The sequence below is a fragment of the Rhineura floridana genome, chromosome 18 (assembly GCF_030035675.1).
Source record: "Rhineura floridana isolate rRhiFlo1 chromosome 18, rRhiFlo1.hap2, whole genome shotgun sequence".
Classification (NCBI taxonomy): Eukaryota; Metazoa; Chordata; class Lepidosauria; order Squamata; family Rhineuridae; genus Rhineura; species Rhineura floridana.
Window position 1 is genome coordinate 7,846,506 of NC_084497.1, and position 20,791 is coordinate 7,867,296.

A 20,791-nucleotide genomic window follows, 5' to 3' on the forward strand; every position below is an offset into this window, starting at 1 on the left:
GTTGCACTCTTTCTGGTTTTGACTGAATTTTTTTGTGTGTGTGGCCGTTTGAAGAAAAACGGCCTTAAAAATCAGATCATTGTCTTGCTCTGCTGGTTGTAGGCTTAAAAACTCAGCGTTTCTTTCATGCACAAGGGGTTGCGTGGTGTTGGTTTTGTTGTTTTTTGAGGGGTCAGAGGAAAGGAAGGAGGCGCTTGGGGGGCGTGGCGGAAATACAATAATCCTTGATTCTGGTGACTTTCCTAAAATAGGATTGCTTAGATATGTGCAATGTTTGAGCTTGTTCCCCAAACAATGCAGAGAGAAAAAAAATAAAACTCAGCCTTAAATGTTGTGCGGGGGGGGGGAATGTAGTTCCAGTCCCAGGACAGTGTAAAAGAGAAATTTACAAAAAAAAAAATTAAAATGTTTATGTAAAAAGAATGCATGAGTGTGCTTGGGCTGCCAGTTGCAATGTGGATGAGTTGGGTTCTTTTTTGAATGAGACAGACTGAAAGTTTTGAGCGTATTTCGTTTGCATTTGGTCTTCTTAGGCATGCCAAATTTTGGCCCAGATGGTTAAGCTTGCATCCAAATGAATCTTGCAGACTTCATTACCGTGTTTTGTTTTGGTGTTTTTTTTAAAAAGAAAATGACTTATTTGTGGAAAAGGTAAATAATTTTGAGTCTGCATTGAGATTTATACTGATGTAGTTGCAAAATGCAGATGACAGACAGTTGCCTTGTTTTAGTTACTGCTTTAAACAAAAAAAAATGTGCACAGGTAAAATGGCATGCAAGGTTTCTCTGAAGTTTTCTTGAAGCCATAGACGCTTAGGGACTTTTTAAAATAAATTGAAAAAGGAGAGAAAAACCTTGAAAAACCAATTTTTTTAAAAAAAACTTATAAAAATAATTTCTGCAAGGATGGTTCGTGTTTTGGTTGAAAGATCTGGTTTTTTTGTTCATAAAAAGTTTAGAAAGTTTCAGCACTTAAGCCCCCCCCCCCAAGTACTGTATTATAGTGTAGTCATTAGTGTTGGACCTGGGAGACCAGGGTTCAAACTCCCTACATAGCCATGAAGCCTAACCTACCTCGCAGGGTTGGCAAGAGATAAAATGGGGAGTAGGGGAGACGTGTGTACTCCTCATCACCTTGGGCTCCTTGGAGGAAAGGTGGGATATAAATGTAACAAATAATTGGCTAATTTGAGGCTTATAGGAACCCCCCCGCATGAAGGCAACAGTCCATTTCTGCAGTTTGCCCCGGCGGTATTCTGCGGTAGACCATCCTTGTACATTGAGATGCCGTCTAGCCTTCCTCCTGAATTTGTGTTGCATGCAGCCTACAGCCTACAGCCATCTAAGCACATGCTTCTTGCAACGGGGATAAGGAGCCCTCCAGATGACGTTGGACCCTTAGCCCGGTGGCCAACTTCTTGACAGGCTGTGACGCCCTTCCCTGGCTCTCCCTGTCAGGTTCCTACCTGCTCGTGGTTACTGCCTGTCTCTAGGCACCACCAGGGACTCCACCAGTCCGGACTGTCCTTTTATATGGTTTCTCTCCCCGCTCTAGCACAGATCTCAACAGATCCCCCTGCTAGGCAGCACCACCAGTCACGTCCTATAACCAGTATTCCCAGAGACTCTGCCTGAGTCTCTCTATCTGGTTACCTCTGTGACTGATTGCTAAAGCTGTCCCAATCCCTTTGATTTACTCAGACTGCTTGTGGTGTTATTCTCTTCACCGCTGCCACCATTTGTTTCCCTTCAGCCTTGGTATTTACCTTACCCTCCCTTCTGGTCTGTGAAACCCCAGCCAAGGATCAGGCCTTTGGTAAACCAAATATATTTTATTATATAACAGAGATAACAAGATTTCTTTAAAAGGCACTTAAGCATATGGTTACATCTATTCCTGAGGTACTGGTCTTAGTATTAATCCGAACTCCACCCTCTCCTCTCAAAACCCACCAAAACAACCCTCTCAAGTCCACCAACGTCCACCTCACATCCACACCACATCCACCCAGATTTACCTGTCATTCTTCCTTTTATACTGTCAGTCATTTTAAACATTCAGCCAATCATCCAGCATTCTACTGCCCATTCACTCCCCCTTCCTCTTTCATTCTACTTACCATGTATCTTCTAAACAAACAGCATTTACCCTATTTACACTAATATAGGAACATCACACAGGCCACATGGTTGCCTCTATTGAGAAAGAGGCACTCCCTCCTAGGTAAATGCTAGTTCTAACACTGGGAAACCTGAGGCCCTCCAAGGTCCAATCATGCAATCCAACGTCTGGAAGACCCTGTAGGATCCACGTTCCTGGCATACAACCACCAAGTAACTTGCACCAGGGGGTCGATCGTGATCTATTGGTATAGAGCTTGGTGATTTGCAACCACAGCTGCAAGATAAGGGTTTCTGACTCCCAAACGGAGAGTAGAAGGTAGAACTTTGGGACGGCTTGTGTTTTTGTTAAACCGTTTCTCTTAGCCTCAAGTGTCCCTTGCTTATGAAAGAGGAGTATCAATTGGATGCCTTTGACCTGGGCTTGAGTGCAAGTTGCCCCAATGGGTGAATCGTGGGTGGGGTGGGGGAACTAATTAGTTCCACCCCCTGTGCTTTTCTTAAAGTTTTGCCACATTCTCCAGTTGGATAAAGAAAAAGCAAGTACATCTTGCAAGCCTGAAGTGTGCCCACCTGTACATTGTGAGGTGGGCTTCCCTTATTAACAAAATTGTATACACCGCTTGAATGTAAAGCCCTCTAAGCAGTTGCAGTCCATCCTGAATGTGCTCAATATTGCCCTCCTCTCCCCCCTTCTATGCCCCATATGACCCACTCACCTATGAACAGCCACATCATTTTTTCCTAACCAGTTTCATAACCAGATGTGCACATCTGCACAGTGGTTTTGCTTGTGAGCATTTGAGGGAGAAGGAGGCAACCTGCCCCGTGTTTCTGAACAAATCCCGAAACTGCACTTGCTGGTTCACAAGCAAAGGAAAAACTGCTGTGCTGAAGCATATGGGCTACCGTGCTTTTTTTCGTTGTAAGAAAAAGGGTAAATCTTCCTGTCCCTTGCTAAAAAATGCGAGCTCCCTACCTTGAAGCTAATTTAAGGAGGAAAGCAGTGGCTGTATGAAATCTCTCTCGTACTGTACAGATGAATGGGGGTGGGTTGCACCCCATGCTTTGAGCCATTGCTCTCTTTGGAGATGCCAAGGCCTGCACGCAAAAGCAAGAGAGTCTCGCTCTGCAGTTTTTTAATACTTTTTTTAAAAAACCCTTTGCGGTTTCCAACCCTTTCTCCTTTCCAATCACAAACGCGTGCCTAAAAGCATCTTGCCTTTATTGATTTCCTATTTACAACTCAAACAGCAGAGCAAACCCAGGGTTAACACTGAATATATATTATGTATATAGCATCTGGTACATTCATTATTTCCGTCATGACAACATGAGTAATTTCGCAGGAGTGGATTTCAGGAGGTTGGCGGCTGGGGAGGGTTGACAGCAAGTTGAGTGTGCCTGAATTTGCACCACAACCCAAGAACATCAATTATACAGAATTCTTCCTTTGGCTGGTGGTATTCTAACACGCACCACCCAAAAGACATCCCACACTCGAGAAGGGGACAGGGTGGGATTTCAAAGTGTGGACTGCAACTGCAATTATTAAGTCTTTCCCCCCACCCCCAAAGTCAGTAACTGTTGGAACCTATTCCGTGATCACTATATATAAAGGGAAAAGGTGTGTGTGTGTGTGGGGGGTTATATACACAGCTCAAGAAACGTCTGGATTTGGCGCACGGACACCTTTTGAATGGTAAGAGTTCATATGTTACAATGCAAGGGAAAGGACGACTCCTTGCAGGACAAAAACAGCCTGCTTGAGCATCTGCAGAGAGACAGACTGCCAAGGTGCTTGCTGGTTCACCTGCCATTTCCACAGGGATTAGATGTGGGAAACTTGCAGCCCTGGTTAGGATCTGGTCAACACATGCCCAGCAGTGCCAGCCTTTGAGCACAACTGGGGTGCAAACACCTCTGTAATAATGTCTCCACCCTCCGATCACCTAGACGTTGGATAAAAGCCTTCCAGATTTGACTGCCCGTTGGGTTACTGCAATCCCCACCCTGCAAAAGGGCAAAAGCAGGAGACCAGCATTTGAACTAACACGTTTCACCAGGAAGGGGGAGCTCGTGGGCGACACAAAACAGGCAACGGGTAGTTATAACAGTTGTACCCCATCGGGCAGCGTGACTGATGTTTCAGTCAAAGTACAGCTAGCAAAAAGGGGTTGGGCAAAGCTCCCCATTTGAGCGTGTGCGCCAGACAGCTGGTGCCCCCCAAACAGTGTCATCGTTGTCTCCTGGGCCATCACAGGTAGCTACCGAAGAAAACCTGGCGAAGGTGATGCTTCTTCGCCCCCAAAGTGTCAAAGAAAGGAGAGAAATCGCCACTTGGGTCTTGCATTTCAGGAAAGGTGGCTCTCACAGGGCCCTAGTCAGTTCCTTCCCTGTTTGAAAACCAAAATGAATGCTCCCTCCGAACTAGTAAGTCAAGCGCCATGGCACCAGCTTGTTAATGAGATCAAGACTAAAAACAGCAGGAGAGTAAAGTGCATTATTAAGCTGCATTATATGAAGCCACAGCAAGCATCAAATCAAAGATCAAGAGTCTTTAGACACCTCTCTTGCCCTTGAAGGAGCCCATTTGCGTCGCTGTGAAATCACCTCTTGGGAAAAGGCTGCTCTGAGGGAAACAGTCACCCCCTTTTGAGGATGCAGCAAGGCCACAAAAGGGCTGATTTCCCAAGTCTTTTAACAGATCCGCCTCCCTTGAACTCTTCCAACTTTCCATTTTTACTCCTTGCAAAAAAATGACAAATTAATCTTTCGGAAACTGCACTGGGAAACCTTGGGGAGCCCTCGATATAAAGCCCTCGAGCCAGTGTGGCAAAGCTGTGAGGGGATTGGACTATGAGGACCTGGGAGGCCAGAGTTCAAATTCCCCCACAGCCATGAAGCTCACTGGCTGACCATGGGGGCCAGTCAGTGCCTCTCGGCCTAACCTACCTCACAGGGCTGTTGTGAGGATGCAGTGGACAGGTGGAGAACTATCTATGCCACCTTAAGCTCCTTGGAGGAAAGGTGGGATATAAATGTAGAAAGACAGAAAGAAAGCTCCAAGCTCAGTCAAGGAGAGCACCGCAGTCTCGTCTCTTCACGAATGGAGCATCCACCCACCTCCTGCCTCTGAACAGGCTATATTCTCCCTCTGAATAGGCTCCTTTGTTTTAATGTATTTTAAGGTTTGTTTTTATGATGCAGCCTAATACAACATTTGCCATTCGCTGCCTTTGCTCTGCCTTTCCCTTCTGTAATTGTAGTTGCATAAAATCCCCACCGGAGGGAGCCCTTTCCCTGCTTTGGCATTGTAGTCGCATAAAATCGCCGCCGGAGACGGCCCTTGCCCTACTGTCATTGTAGTTGCATAAGATCACCACCAGAGGGCACCCTTGCCCAAGTACAACCCAACAAGGTTGGGGAGCGAGGGGGTGCGGGACTGAATTGTTGCGGAGGGGAGGGAGGGTGCCCCGCATTGTAGTCCCGCGTCGTCTGCCAGATGACAACTCGCAGGAGGGGAATGAGGGTGGCTCACAAGAACCGAGCAAGGTCGCCCGGGCGCGGCCTTGTCGGAGTGGCGCAAGCGCAGCGGAAGCGACGGGCATGAGCAGCAACAGCCTTCTCATCTTAACTCTATGGGTATTCCCAGTCGCTTTAGGAGTGTCGCTGTCGGTGACGATAGAGCGGGGCTTGCTGGGAGTTGCAGTCTTCGTCCGGCGCGGCGCTGGGAGCTGTAGTCCTCCCGCCCTCTTTCGTCATGGCGCCCGGCGCATGCAACGCCGTCCAATGAGCGGACAGAGAGGGAAAAAGGGAGTCGGTGCTTTTGTTAACAAGACCACACTTGCCTGTTCCTCTAAGGAGCAGATTTCCGCTGCTTAGCAACCTGCGAGATACGATTGGGGGGCGAGGGGCAGCGGGACTGAATTGTTGCGGAGGGGAGGGAGGGCGCCCCCCACTGTAGTCCCGCGTCGTCTGCCAGATGACAGCTCGCAGAAGGGGAACGAGGGTGGCTCACAAGAAGCCAGCAAGTTCGCCCAGGCGCGGCCTTGTCAGAGTGGCGCAAGCGTCTCGGAAGTGTCGGGCGGGGACGCCGCAACCTCCTCGCCTCTTGCTCTCTGTCCCTCCTCCCTCGCGGTACACGGCGCATGCGCTCCTGTGGGCGGCGGCGGGGATGGCGGCGGCGGGCAGCGGAGATTTCGGGTCGGGGTCGCGGTTGGACCCCGCAGCGCTCATAAAGCAGTACAGATTAAAGTACAGATCGCCGTGGCCAACGCCCAGGAGCTGCTGCAGGTGAGGGAGGGCGGAGGAGCTCCCGCGTGCAAGCGCAGTCTATCTCCCACGCGCACACAGTCGTGGGCTGGAGGGGCTGTTGCTCCTTGCAGGGAGGACGGGCCGGGGAGAACAACTGAGAAGCGCGGACGTCAGTCCAAACGGAGCGCTCCCGCCTGGTAGGATCGGATGCAGCCCCCGTCCCCCCGGCCTTGGGGGCTAGTCAGTGGCTCTCAGGCAAAACTACCTCACGGGGTTGCTGTGAGGACAACTGTCGTGGGCGGGAGGGGTTGTTGCTCCTTGCCGGGAGGAATGATGGGGAGAATAAGTGAGCACCGCGGACTAAAGTTGTGGCAACTTTTAATACTTGTTGGGGTGGTTAAAAAACATGGCAAGGAAGCGAAAGGGCGCCCTCCTGTGGGGACAATTTTTAAAGCGCTTTGGGGGGATAAAAACCTTGCCAAGGCAGGGAATGGCCCCCCGTGTCGCAGCCTTGAACAGGAGAGACCGTGTGCGTGGCTGAGTGTGGTGTCCGGATGCTTAACGGTTGACGCGCAGGTTGAAGCTTCTTTGGATGCGGGCAGCCACTCAAACCGAGATCACGTCCAAGCCGAGCAGACGTCGGCAGGGCAGGGCTGTGGGTGGCAAATGCATTCCTCCAAATGGAGCCTTCCCTTTCAGAGACAGTCTGCCGCAGAATTGCCAAACTCTGGGGGCAAGAACGCAGGCAGAGCCGCTTTTGCAGATCCGGACCGCTCTCCCTGACCTTTTTGCCGCTCCCCGGGCTGCGCACTCCCTGGCTCTTCTTCACAAGCTCCTTGGCCACTTGTGCCTGGCCGGGTTGTGTCTGGCTGTAGGATACTTGGGGGAGGGTGTGTAGGAAATAAGCTACCGTGAAAGGTCATCTGTACCCCCTTTGCCCTGCCCACTCTTCCCTCTGGCCCTGGACACTGTCATTGTAGTTGCTTAAAATCCCCACCGGAGGGGGCCCTTTTCCTGTTTGGCATTGTAGTTGCATAACATCCCTTTCCCTTCTGTAATTGTAGTTGCATAAAATCACCACCGGAGGGAGACCTTTCCCTGTTTGGCATTGTAGTTGTATAAAATACGCACCTTGGCATGCTGTCATTGTAATTACATAAATTCCCCACCGGAGGGCACCCTTTCCCAATTACAACAACCCAACAAGGTCCTCTGGGCGTGGTCTCGTCAGAGTGGCGCAAACGCACCGGAAGCGACGAGCATGACCAGTAACAGCCTTCTCATCTTATCTCTATGGATATTCCCAGTCCCTTTAGCAGCGTCGCTTTCGGTGGAAAATAAGCTACTGCATTCCCTTTCTCCTAACTTCTCCTGCTACCTCTTATCTTCTCCTTCTCTCTCCTTTCTCCTGTCTTGTCCTGTCTTCTCTTACTTTCTCCTTTCTCTCTTGTCCTATCTTTTCTTTCTTTCACCTTTCTCTCTTGTCCTATCTTTTCTTTCTTTCACCTTTCTCTCTTGTCCTATCTTTTCTTTCTTTCTCCTTTCTCTCTTGTCCTATCTTTTCTTTCTCCTTTCTCTCTTGTCCTATCTTCTTCTTCTTTCTCCTTTCTCTCTTGTCCTATCTTTTCTTTCTTTCACCTTTCTCTCTTGTCCTATCTTTTCTTTCTTTCACCTTTCTCTCTTGTCCTATCTTTTCTTTCTTTCTCCTTTCTCTCTTGTCCTATCTTTTCTTTCTCCTTTCTCTCTTGTCCTATCTTCTCTTATTTTCTCCTTTCTCTCTTGTCCTATCTTCTCCTTCTTTCTCCTTTCTCTCTTGTCCTATCTTTTCTTTCTTTCTCCTTTCTCTCTTGTCCTATCTTTTCTTTCTTTCTCCTTTCTCTCTTGTCCTATCTTTTCTTTCTCCTTTCTCTCTTGTCCTATCTTCTCTTATTTTCTCCTTTCTCTCTTGTCCTATCTTCTTATTTTCTCCTTTCTCTCTTGTCCTATCTTCTCTTACTTTCTCCTTTCTCTCTTGTCCTATCTTCTCCTTCTTTCTCCTTTCTCTCTTGTCCTATCTTTTCTTTCTTTCTCCTTTCTCTCTTGTCCTATCTTTTCTTTCTCCTTTCTCTCTTGTCCTATCTTCTCTTATTTTCTCCTTTCTCTCTTGTCCTATCTTCTCCTTCTTTCTCCTTTCTCTCTTGTCCTATCTTTTCCTTCTTTCTCCTTTCTCTCTTGTCCTATCTTCTCCTTTCTCCTTTCTCTCTTGTCCTATCCTTTCTTTCTCCTTTCTCTCTTGTCCTATCTTTTCTTTCTCCTTTCTCTCTTGTCCTATCTTCTCTTATTTTCTCCTTTCTCTCTTGTCCTATCTTCTCCTTCTTTCTCCTTTCTCTCTTGTCCTATCTTTTCCTTCTTTCTCCTTTCTCTCTTGTCCTATCTTTTCTTTCTTTCTCCTTTCTCTCTTGTCCTATCTTTTCTTTCTCCTTTCTCTCTTGTCCTATCTTCTCTTATTTTCTCCTTTCTCTCTTGTCCTATCTTCTTATTTTCTCCTTTCTCTCTTGTCCTATCTTCTCTTACTTTCTCCTTTCTCTCTTGTCCTATCTTCTCCTTCTTTCTCCTTTCTCTCTTGTCCTATCTTTTCTTTCTTTCACCTTTCTCTCTTGTCCTATCTTCTCTTATTTTCTCCTTTCTCTCTTGTCCTATCTTTTCTTTCTTTCTCCTATCTTGTGCTATATTCTGCTATATTGCCTTTTCCTTTCTCTCTTTTCGCTGGTCCTTCTAGCTTCTAGATTGTAGCTGGTCCTTCTAGCTAGGCAGCATTAGTTGAGCCTCTTCTTCTCTCAGCCTACCTTTAGCAACCGGAGATGCTGCTCCTGGCCTGTCTTGTGGGGCTGTTGTGAAGGTTACTGAGATGACAACGGACCTCATTTTGTTAACTCTTTGCACCTTCTAAAGCTGAGCTGAGGGCTGAAAATGTTGTGTTCTAACAGTGCAGCCTTGAGTGTTTCTGTGTCACAGTGAAGTTTTTGACCTCTGCTTGTTCAGTGTTTGGGGTGGGTGGGAGATGGCACTCTGCTCATGGGCAGAAGCACCATCGTTTTTGTTGTTTTGCAGGGTCAAATGACAGGACTGAAAACAGCTAAATCATAGCAGTGTTTTGGTAATCGGTGAAGCGTTTTTTAATTTTTTGGGGGAATATTAAGCGGGGAGGGGGAGAAGGGGAAAAGCCCCTTTGAAAAAAGGGTTGGACTGGGTGCCACAATCGTATCGTGGCTCTTCAGATTCTGACTGCTCAGGCAGTCAATATTTTCAGCGCAATCTCTGGTGACGGGATACATTCACCACGCAATTGTCTATGCCATGTTTGGTTTGATCTTTAGGAATAGCAGACGGTGGGGGGGGTGGGATCTGGGGAAGGAAGCACAGTGGGTTGGAGGGGGTTGGGGGTGTGACCCCTTTAAAGAGGGATATGAATGTAGATAATAAATAAATAAATAAATAAATTTAATTTATGTGTCGCTTATCTAGCCGATGGCCACTCTAGGCGACGTACATATGGCAAGTACAATAAAATACAATACAACAAAATACAATATAACAGTATAAATTATGATAAAAACATTGCAGGGTAGGAGGCATTTCAATCAAAAAAAGTCAACCCTCCCCAAAAGTCCCAAAGGCCTGTTGAAAGAGCCAGGTCTTTAAGGCCTTGTGGAATATATTCAGGGAAGAGGCAAGCCGGAGATCTTGTGGGAGGGAGTTCCAGAGGGTGGGGGCCGCCACTGAGAAGGCTCTCTCTCTGGTTCCCGCCAACCTAGCTGATTTAGTTGGCGGGACTGAGAGAAGGCCCTGTGTGGCTGATCTTGTCAGGCGGCATAATTGATGGCGTTGAAGGCGCTCCTTTAGATAAACTGGGCCGAGACCGTATAGGGATTTAAAGGTTAATACCAACACCTTGAATTGGGCCCAGAAAACAACTGGGAGCCAGTGTAGATCAAACAACACTGGTTTGATGTGGTCCCGGCGGCGACTATTTGTAAGGAGTAAACAAGAATTAAAAAGTGGGGTGGAGGGGTTTCAGTGGGGAAAAGTGGGGTGGAAGGAAGAGCCAGACCCTCCCCTTCCACACGTCTGTTGCAGCTTCTCCCTGCTGCTGTTTTCCCCCTCCCTTAAAAGGAAAAAGAGCGACAATACATGTATTGTTTCAGTTTTGACAAGGGAACGTACTCCAGCGTAAGCGTGCCTAGGATGGTTGCAGACCTACCCAATTAAAAAAAGATCCTGGTTGGTTTGTTTCCAATAATTATTGATCGCTTTTTGCCACAAAACGGTTTGCGCAACAATGGCTGATTTAAGGAAAAGGAGGGGGAGGATCCCAGGTAGGAGATTTTCAAGCAGTTGTGAGTAGAAAAGTACGGGGGTGGAGGTGGGCGGAGGAACTCATTTTGGACTGGTGGGGTGGACTGCAGGAAGCCCCAAAGTAGGCAGAACCAGAGCCAACGAGAGGCGGAGCCAACTCATTCTAGTCCCCGCCCTCCTCCTCCTCCCTGCTGAGTTCTGCAAGGGGGTGTAAAGTGAGTAGATTTGTCTTTAAATGCAAATTGAACTCTCTCCCTGGCTAGGGGAGCGTTTTGTTCACGTTCGTCTTCACTTGCCCACTGCCTGCTGAAACTGGAAAGGCTTCCTCTTGGTTGTGTCAGCTGCGTGACACAGACGCGGAGAGAGGGAAGCTCGTGGGGACTGATTCTGAGGGGAGTCGATATGGATCAGCACCTGGAGAAGGTAAGTGGAGAAATATTTGCATCTGCGGATGCTACGGCAGCAATCCTCTATGCGTGGGAGTAAGCCCTGTTGTAGTCAGTAGGATTTAGGTCTGAGTGTAAAGAATTGCCCTGTAGAATTGCAAACTCATGGGTGCGAGGTTTTTTTTTGCAAACGAGGAGGGAGTCGCTGATTTTAACCCAAAACAACTTTATTGCTGCCATCGCTCGTGATACAACACACAAAAAAGATCAGCTGCCCACGTGGCCGGTGCTTGGCCTCAGGGCTGTGTGTGGCCGGCCTGACCCCCCTCCCCTCCACAAACAAGCTGCTGGTGCATGAAATGAAAGTCACAGACTTGGTGCGAAGAACCTGAGGGCCACACCTTTCACACGCACGCATGCACAAACACCCCTCGGCTAATAGATGATGATGATCAATCATATTATTATTCATAAGAGGAGGAAGCACCATTTGGCAACCCCCCCCCCAAAAAAAACCAACCACCAGAGGAAGAGGAATTACGAAACAAGACAGAGAACAAACCAGACTAGCCACTTTGTTGTGTCAGGAGGACTGTGGATTGTGGCCTTGCCGACAGTAGGGTGAACTGGGGAGGGCCAGGGTTTCAAGTGTTAAAGGGGCCCAAGGCCATCTCCTAACACCCAGATATTTTTAAAAAAGGAGGGGATGGAAAAGAATGGGAAGGATCCAGAGCAGGCCCAGCAGGCTGGGGACGGACGGGTCTTGTTAATTTCCGTTTCGCTTTTTGTCTCAATTTTAATTGTAGTTCTCTGCATTCTTCATTTTAGTGTGAATTTCTCCCAAGCTACACATCTCTGTGGGCAACTTTGCGTATGTGTTTTTTTTTTCTGCAAAACAATTTCCCGGATTAGAACACATTTTGCAGGGTCTCTTCGCGAACATTTGCCTTTTTATGCAGATTCCCTCCCCCCCGTCTATGTATTTTGTCCTCATTACTCGATGGGACAGCCGCATTGCACAATTCAAAGAAGCGCAAATGTCAGAAGGTGGCTGTGTGTCAGTGTGCATATTGTTTCAGAAAGTGCGAACTGAGTCGGTTCGCCTTTAAATGGAAACTGAATCCAAGTTGTCCCCCAACCCTCTGTCCGCTGGGAATTTTCCCCTTGTCGTCCTGCCCCGCTGGCATGAACGAGAGTTCTTCTCGAGCATATCGCTTTATGCTTTAGGTTGGATTTCTGCATTGAGTTGGACTCAATGAACTTAGAGGCCCCTTCCGACTCTGCTATTCTGTGGAGCTGGCTCAGGAGAAATGATAAACCTTCCCAGCCTGAGGTGTGACCAGTGCTATAGTTTGAGCTCTGGTAATAAGCTGTCTCTCTACTGTGATAAAAGGGGAACGAGAGGAAAAAGGGGTCATGACAGGTTATGCATGACCAAACCGAGTTTTCAACCTTTAAACTTGGCGTTTGGGACGTTTTGGTTCTTGGTGTCTGAGATGTGGTTTTCCTTGGGAAGGCTTTTCTAAAAGGAAATGCAGAAATTAATTTGCATTTGGGGAAAAGCGCATGTGAAGCTTTACAAGCTTTGCTTGAGGGGTTAGCTAGCACCCACCATTCTGAGGAGGCATGTAAGGTTTCTGAGGAGTCAAAGGGAGAGGAACCCCCCTTTCTTAGAAAAAAATAGTTGCATGAGAAGATCTCTCATATATATATATGCCTGAGTTTGTCTGTGTTCATGCTGGATGCTCATTTCCCTGAAGCAAACGGAGGCTCTTATTCTGGGTCTCCGTTGAGCATAAACACATCAGGATTTGGAGAGGCAGTGACCTTGGGGGTGGGGTGGGGAGTTTGACACCTTGGAGCCCCGTTTCCTAGCTATGGCTGGTGCCTTAGGACGGCACACTCCGAAGCAGTGTTGGCTGATGCCCATTTGGGACTGGCAGGGTGGAAGGCACAGCGCCAATGATGGGCACGGCCACCCCCTGACTGGCTGTAAACGAGGCAGGTAGTTGAGGGCGCTGGGTGAGGGCAGAGCGAGGTTGGCAGGGCAACATCCCATTTGCCCTGATGAGCCTTAAATATGCTTTCCTGAACCTTGGTGCCCCCCTCCCCAAGTTTTGGAACACAGCCCTAGCCAGCGCGGCCCTATGATGCTGGGGTCTTGGGGGGCCCGGAGGGCACCAGAATGCAGAAAAGCTGATTTAAGGAATCTGCCGAGTTTTGATAATACGGATGCGAAATTGGACAACGTGCTCATTGGCTTGATAAATCCCTGTTGTTGCCCCTCTCGGAGAGGTCACATCCACCCCACACATTGAAAGTACATGGCTTCCCCCAAAGAATCCTGGGAACTGTACTTTACCCTTCACAGAGCTGCCATTCCCGTTTGGTTTGGTCCCTATAAACAGCACAATGTACTTCAGTGCTGCTCAACTAACTCCAGCGCACCTGAGAGGACTCCAGAGACCGGCTCGGATACAGGCCTGGCTAGCTTCCCCCAACCATCACCGACAGGCTCAGCTTCTGACACAACCGGCCTGCTTTCAGCTGTGCCCGCCCATAAACTCGGGAGCAAAGCATGAAATGGACCAAGAGCCCAGTGGAGACAGAAAGCTGTCCTTGCTTTGGATGTTCAGGGATGAATAAATCCTCAAGGCTCATGGAGGAGTGCCAAACAGAGGAGGGGTGTTGGAGCAACAGGGTTCTCCAGCGGAGAGAGGGACGTCGAGTTGATGGCTTTGCTTGCACGGTCCATACCTCTGTCATTTCCTGGAGTCCAGAGGCGGCTGGTGACCACTGGGTCCGGTGGGGCGGAAGGCAAGGCGCCCGAGCGGTAGGTGGAGCCAAACCCGATGATAGGCGGTGCAGCACTGAGATGCGGGAGGAAGAAGCGGCCTGGCAGGGCCGCCCTCTGGACCGCTTGCAAGTATGACTGTCAGGCAGGTGTGGGGGCCAGCTGAGAGCAGACTGAGGTTGGTGGGGCCGGGCCCCATCTGCCCTTACAGACCCACCTCTGCCGCTGGAGTCCCACGCTGAGGGCATTGGTGGGAGAGGAGCACGGATAAGGACAGCCGCCTGGTCCAGATCTGGGGTTGTTTGGGATGCCGAGGCATGGGGGGGGAGAGTTGCTGATTTTCCTGGGGGGGGGTTGATGTGGGGCGGCGCACCGTCCGAGCCCTTGGCTTCGTGGGTGTCTCTGAGGGCAGGTTTAAAAGAGATGGAGCTGCAACCTCATCTTGAGCGCCTCGCCCAGCTCTCCAGTGAGGTAGTCGAGATCCTTCAGGGCCTCTAGTTCCCGCAGCTCCCGCTTGTGGTAGAGGGGGACGCTGGCAATCTCCAGCACGTAAGTGCCGGGGGCGGCCTGCTTGCGGGCTAAGTGCAGGTAGCTGAGACCTTCCTTCTGGTGGATGTGGAAGTAGCCCGCTTGGTTCCTGTGGGCGATGATGTAGCAGACGCGGTTCTCCAGCAGGGCCACGGCGGGCAGCAGCTCGAGGATGTGCTCCTTGGGACCCAGGTTGGAAAGGTTGAGTGTGACCACCATGGGGGCGCCCACGTCGATGCTGGCCAGGCTGACGTCCAGTTTCTGCAGGGGGAGGAAGGAAAGGGAGAGGAGGAAGGTCAGAGCCGGGCCAGGGAGGAGGACTTCTTTTATTCTTTATTAAAAAGAGCTTGCAGCAGCTCGAATGACAAAAACCTGGCAAAAGCAAGAAACGATTACAACGGCTGCTGGATCGATCGCATCCAGGATTGAAGCGACTTGTTCCACTATGCATGGTGCTGAAACACCACAAGCGACTCCATTGCACCAGAAGAGATCATCAGAATTGCCTTGCTGGATCAGGCCAGCGGCCCGCCTAGCCCAGCCCCCTGTCCTCACGGAGGCCAACCGGGTGCCCATCGTGGGAACCCTGCAAGCGGAACCTGAGTGCGGGAGCAACGGCAACTGACTAGCAGCCGCTCTCCAGGCTTTCAGACGAGGGTCTGTCCCACCCCTGCCAGAAGATGCTGAGGTTGGACCTTCTGCATGCAAAAACAGGGGCTCTGCCACTGATTTGGCCCTGCCTCAAATCCACCTTCAAGCCCCCCGCCCCTAGTGATTCACTTACCTGCAGGCTGGTTCTGTTGGTCAACAGCCTTGGGGGCAGCCAGCCAGACCTGAGGCAGTATTACATAAGGGCGTAACAGCCCTTCTGGATCGGGCCACTGGCCCATCTAATCCAGCATCCTGTTCTCACCGTGGCCAACCAGATGCCTGCTATGAGAAGCCTGCAAGCAGGACTCAGGCGCAAGAGCAACTCTCCCCTCCTGCATTTCCCAGCAATGGGCATTCAAAAGCATCTTGCCTCTGATCCCAGAGCCAGAGCATAGCCATCGTGGCTAGTAGCCATTGATTGCCGCTGCCTCCTCTATAAATTTGTCTGATCTTCTTTTAAAGCCGTCCAAGTTGGTGGCCGTTACTGCCTCCTGAGAAGAGCCGTTTGGAAGGCCTCTCTTGCATGGGTCTCTGAGGCCTCTTCCCTCCCCTCCTCACCTGGTGCTCACCGGTGCCATTGACGCTGCACCGGTGCCGTCCACTCTTGGGGTAACCGTTGATCTTGCACTCGTAACAAGCTTTGGGGGAGAGTAGATTCTCTTCCTCTTCTTCCTCTAGGGGAGCAGGAAGGTAGGCCTCTTTGCCAAATCCGAGTCCCGAGAGACAGTGCCTGTGGATTCGAGAGAAAGTCATAGGGCTGGAAGATCTGGAAGGGCAAAGGAGGGGGCACTTGCACCTCTTCCTGTCTTTTCACTCCAGTCCTTTGTACTTGAGCACCAACCATCCCTTCCAAAAAGGCAAGGTGGCCCTACCATTGAGAATAATGGGAAGTTGATTGTTGCTATTATCGTTCCCCCCCCAACCACCTTGTTATGTGCCTCCAAGTCGACTGCGACTTATGGCGACCCTATGAGTCGGCGACCTGCAACGGCATCTGTCACGAACCACCCTGTTCGGATCTTGTAAGGTCAGGTCTGTGGCTTCCTTTATGGAATCAATCCATCCCTTGTTTGGCCTTCCCCTTTTTCTACTCCCTTCTGTTTTTCCCAGCATTATTGTCTTTTCTAGTGAATCCTGTCTTCTCATTATGTGTCCAAAGTAGGATAACCTCAGTTTCATCATTTTAGCTTCTAGTGACGGTTCTGGTTTAATTTGTTCTAACACCCAATTATTTGTCTTTTTTGCAGTCCATGGTATCCGCAAAGCTCTCCTCTGACACCACATTTCAAAGGAGTTGATCTTTCTCTTATCTGCTCTTTTAACTGTCCAACTTTCACATCCGTATGTAGAGACTGGGAATACCATGGTCTGAATGATCCGGACTTTAGCGTTCAGTGATACATCTTTGCATTTGAGGACCTTTTATTTATTATTTATTTATTTTTTAAACTTATATACCGCCCGACTAGCAATAGCTCTCTGGGCAGTGAACATAAAAGTTTTCTAGTTCTCTCATCGCTGCCCTCCCCGGTCCTAGCCTTCTTCTGATTTCTCAACTATTGTCTCCATTTGGTTAATGGCTGTGCTGAGATACTGACAAACCTTGACAAGTTCAATGTCCTCATTGTCAACTTTAAAGTTACATAAATCTTCTGTTGTCATTATTTTAGTCTTTTTGATGTTGAGCTGTAGTCCTGCTTTTGTTTAATAAACTACATATTGTACACACACTGCATAACTCGTATATATGTATATGTGCATATGTAGAGAGAGATGTTTTTAAAGATGTTTGTTTTAATATGTTTTAAAGTGCTTTCAGTGTTTTTGTTGGTTGCTCTCGGTTCCTTTTAGGAGGAAGGGTGGGGCTATAAAAGTAATAAATAATGTAGCCAGTGTGGCGTAGTGGTTAGAGTGTTGGACTATGACCTGGGAGACCAGGGTTCGGATCCCCACACAGCCATGAAGCTCAGCTGGGCCAGTTACTGGCACCACCTCTGAATACCGCTTACCATGAAAACCCTATTCATAGGATCGCCATAAGTCGGAATCGACTTGAAGGCAGTAAACATGCCTATCAGTACACGCATAGTGCATACGTGTGTGTGTGTAGAAAGAGAGAGCTTTGTTTTAATATGTTTTAAAGTGTTTTGTTTTTAAGATGTTTTAGAGTGTTTTTAGTCCTTTTGTTTGCTGCTCTGGGTTCCTAGGACAAAGGGCAGGAATATAAATCTAATAAATAAATTGCACCCACAAACACATTTATATACACACACATTGCGCATATATATATTATGTACAGATACATAAATATAAAAGACAGCTTTTTAAAAGACCATCTACCTGTGTGAGTTTCTGCAAGACCTGCTCCCTGCATTTCTGGCTAATTTCCACCTGGCCTGGAGGGGCGGGGCCCTGTCTCTCTCCAGCTACAAAAGCAGCAACTGCTGAAGGGGCCAGAGACCGTGTGTGTGTACGTGTGCGTGAACCTGCTGCTCGGGATGTCTATAGACTACTGGGGTTAGTTTTTTAGTTGTTTTGGGGGTCAAGATTTAATTTCGGAGATTCATTTTTGCTGTTATTTGGACTACAGCATATTTTTGTTAAACACTGTTGTGAAGTGTGTGGGGATTGTTTAATTGTATATTTATTGAGATGTTCTCATTAGTTTGTTGTTTATTATTATTGTTTGGCTACTTATATACTGTGTATATTTATATTTTAAAAATAAAAATGCTACTTATTTGCTGGGAAATTGAAGATTTTTATCTAGGCCTTTTTATAAAGTGTTTGGTTCTTTTATTGTGACACATTTAAATGTTTTTTCTTTTCTTTTGATAATGTTATTTGTTATTTAATTTTGAGAATTGCATTATTGTATTTATGCATTGTGATGTGTTATATTCGTGTTTTTGTAAGCCGCCTTGAGGGCCTTTTGGCCATAAGGCGGGGTATAAATTTAATAAATAAATAAATAATAGAAAAGATATTTTTAAAGATGCTTTGTTTTACTATGTTTGAAAGTATTTTGTTTTTCAGATGTTTTAGACTGTTTTTGTTTGCCGCCCTGGGCTCCTTCTAGGAGGATATACATTTAATAAATAAATATATAATAGTCACCATCTATGTACATGGTGCTAATAATCATTTCTGTGACGGGTTAGTCTTGCTGCTGCTGTTAGTTATAGTTCTTGGTTTTAACCTTATTGTTTATATTGTATTTTATTAATGGATTGTACGTCGCCTAGAGTGGCCGTTTTTCGGCCAGATAGGCGACTCAGAAATAACATTTTATTTATTTATTATTATTTGTGTTTTCCTCTAACTTTCATCAGCATTCGTTTCAAATCGTTACTGGTTTCCGCTAGCAGTATGGTATCATCTGCATTAAATGGGTTAGGAGAATTTGCATGTGCCTACTTGGATGTTATTTGCCATTCTTAGTTCTGATTGGGGATCTCATGTTAAAACACTTACAAGGTGTGTTCTAAAGACACACAGGGGGTTGTCTGAAACCCCTTGATGCAAAGATTGAAGCCATTCAAAATTGGCCTGTGCCTCGCACAAAGAAGCAAGTCCAGTCTTTTGGGGGGCTTCCAGGTTATTACAGAAGGTTTGCCCCTCACTTTAGCGGTATTGCATCCCCCGATTTATGTAAAAAATGTAAGCCCAAGCGAGTGCAATGGTCGGATAGCTCTCAAAAGCTTTGCTTGTTAATTACCCATTTCTAAAAGCTCCTGATTCTTCTGAACCCTTAGTGGTACAAACCGATTCTTCTAATTTTGGCCTTGGAGCTGTTTTGTGACAATATGACACAGATGATTACACCCTGTTGCTTATCTTAGCAAAAAATTGATCCAACGGGCGAGAAATTTGGTGACAATTGAGAAGGAATGTATGGACATTATAGAGAAGCTTCTGGGGTTGCCATTTTCAACTGCAGACTGATCATTCACCCTCGTGTTGGTTATCTAGAATGAAAAAATCTACCCAGAAATTGTTAAGATGGAGCTTGGCCTTACAATATTTCAATTTCAGTATAAATCATATTAAAGGATCAGAAAATATAATTGCCGACAGTCTAGCCAGAGCCTTTGCTCCAGAAGATTGATTTGCCAGTTCTGCTGACCTATGTTTGATTCTGACCTATTTCAGGGATCGAGATTGTAACAGGTTTTAATCGTTTTATATCCTGTGCCTGGAAATGGACCTGGATTGTCCTGTTATTCTTCTCTTTTTATCCACATTTATCTTTATTTAGTTCACTGTTAAGAATTTAGTATTAAAATTGTCTTTGGATAGACTTTTAGGTTTGTTTACATTTTACCTTTTTAGAAGGCATAGGTTAGGTCACGTTGGGGGATTAAACTTATTTTTCTTTGGCAGACCTTTGTTAGTCTGTTTGCGATCTCTATTCAGAGCTAACGATGACATCAGAGGTGTGGACCTCTCATGTCATCTTTTTAAAAAAGGGGAAACATGTCATGCTGGGTGCAGAGCTGGGAATTGTGGGGGTTCTTTTTGATACCCTTTGGATAGTGTGGGACCTTCATAGGTTAACATTTGGTTTCTGCAATGAGGCCATGAGTGGCAGTTGTCTGCCCACCTTCCAGAAGGATGTGTAAGCAGAGGCCCGACTTAACACCTTCTTGTCAGCAGAGGACAGGCTCCACGGAAGACGTGACTGCTGGAAAATTTCAGGGAGGATGTACAATTTGGCCCCTGATTGGTTAATTGTCTCTGGCCTGCAGATCCATTTTCCTGCACTCTCGCTGGCCTTGTCTTACACATCCTTACTTTCTAAAATAACAACTTTTTGTGACGGAAGTCCATCTTTAAACAGTTACCAATTTTGCCAAAATGCACCTAATTGACAGCGTGTTCACCAGGAGATAGGTTCAGTTTCAAATCTTGCAAAGCTGCCACCCTGTGGTAACTGGCCGGGTTCTCCCCCTGCCCTTCTCCTATCTCCCATCTTCTCCTAATTTCTCCTATCTTCTCCTCCTATCTCCTTGTTCTGTCTTCTCCTATCTCCTATTTCCTCCTATCTTCTATCTCCTATCATCTCCTTCTATCTTGTGTGTAAGGAATCAAATATTGGGAATTTGTAATCTTTGATTCACCTGAGCGAACCAGAATTTGGAAAACCGGGAACAGCAAAGATTCCCTCTGTGACCCCTGAGTACATATCTTGGAAGCCTGAAGGTACAGACTTCCTGACTCCTCTGGAAATTTGGGGAATGTCACCCAGTAAGAACAGGCACTCCTTTCAAACGAGGAAATGTTTATGATAATCTCAACCTTTAGGAAGAGACAGAACATATGGAGTTCACAGGTAGGAGATTGCAGTCATTATCTAGGAATTCCTCAAGGAATGGTTTATGGAAAAAACCAAATTCCTTGACTGATGGTCCTAAATTCTTCCATTGGTCTTGTGAAGTCCACATCTTCCTGGGGGCATTTACATTGGGTTTATATTGGGGTCGGTTTAGTTAGAAAAAGGTATAAAACATGAGGAGTTGGAGGGGGTCAGTAGTTCCTATTCTGGAGGGCTCCAACAGCTGCTTTTCTTACCGACGCACCCTAGCATCTTTGGGACAAATTGCAGAGCTTCAGAGCTAAGGATTGGGTGAGATCTTTCAAATCTAGCGCTGGTTACCCAAGGGCAGAGCTTTTGGCTCACTGGGCTAGATATGAAAGTCTCTCTCAGCCCTAGGCTTGC

General features: G+C 47.3%; 1 long non-coding RNA gene and 1 pseudogene across 1 annotated transcript; one reads left to right on the plus strand and one right to left on the minus strand.

Moving 5' to 3' along the window:
• Nucleotides 1-6,272: 6,272 nt before the first annotated feature.
• On the plus strand, nucleotides 6,273-14,203 carry LOC133372936 (uncharacterized). Its single transcript, XR_009759588.1, has 3 exons — nucleotides 6,273-6,417; nucleotides 10,977-11,136; nucleotides 11,928-14,203. It is a non-coding gene; the product is annotated as an uncharacterized LOC133372936 (long non-coding RNA).
• An 11-nt stretch (nucleotides 14,204-14,214) lies between these two features.
• LOC133372774 (fibrillin-2-like) overlaps nucleotides 14,215-20,791 on the minus strand; it is a 31,069-nt pseudogene continuing 24,492 nt past the window's right edge.